Source organism: Myotis davidii, unplaced genomic scaffold, assembly GCF_000327345.1.
Source record: "Myotis davidii unplaced genomic scaffold, ASM32734v1 scaffold874, whole genome shotgun sequence".
In the NCBI taxonomy this organism is placed as follows: domain Eukaryota; kingdom Metazoa; phylum Chordata; class Mammalia; order Chiroptera; family Vespertilionidae; genus Myotis; species Myotis davidii.
The window spans coordinates 323,682-324,280 of record NW_006285611.1 but is presented as its reverse complement, the minus strand read 5'-3'; positions in this window follow the sequence as shown (position 1 = coordinate 324,280).

Sequence of the window (599 nt, the reverse complement as noted above, 5' to 3'; positions counted from 1 at the left end):
CATTCGAGGTTCATAGAGATTAGCTGACTTAATCAAGGTTACCCTGATAGTAGGTGACATAAGAATCTTAGGAGATACAGAAATGGGAGAATGTAGGCTCTTTTCCGAATTTCTTCCCTGCACTGTTGCCATAAAGGTGATACCTAAACTCAGCACTTTCTATGATCTTATGGGCTTCCCACTAATGGCCACTGGCTGTAAACTCAACACAAGAATAGGAAACCAGAATGCATTATCCTGTATTCATATTGGAATGAGTTTTGGATCCATTTTAATGAAAGGAATTGTAAAGACATAAAATTTTAGTGTGAGAAAGGGAAGAGCACAGACCATTTTGACAGGCATTTCAAAGCCCACCTCTGCCAGTCACTAGCATTATGAATGTGGATTGAGCTTCAATTTTCCTCTTATTTAAGATGAGATAATGACATTTAGCTTGCAGATTTATTAAAAAGAATATGTAAGGTAAAAATACTAACAATTATTTTGCACTTCTTTAGATGCTCAATAAAACTGCTAAATTCTTTGGATGTGTTGTCTCATTTAATCCTCACAACCATTTACAAGGTTGGTTTACTATTATTATTCTCTTCACCGAA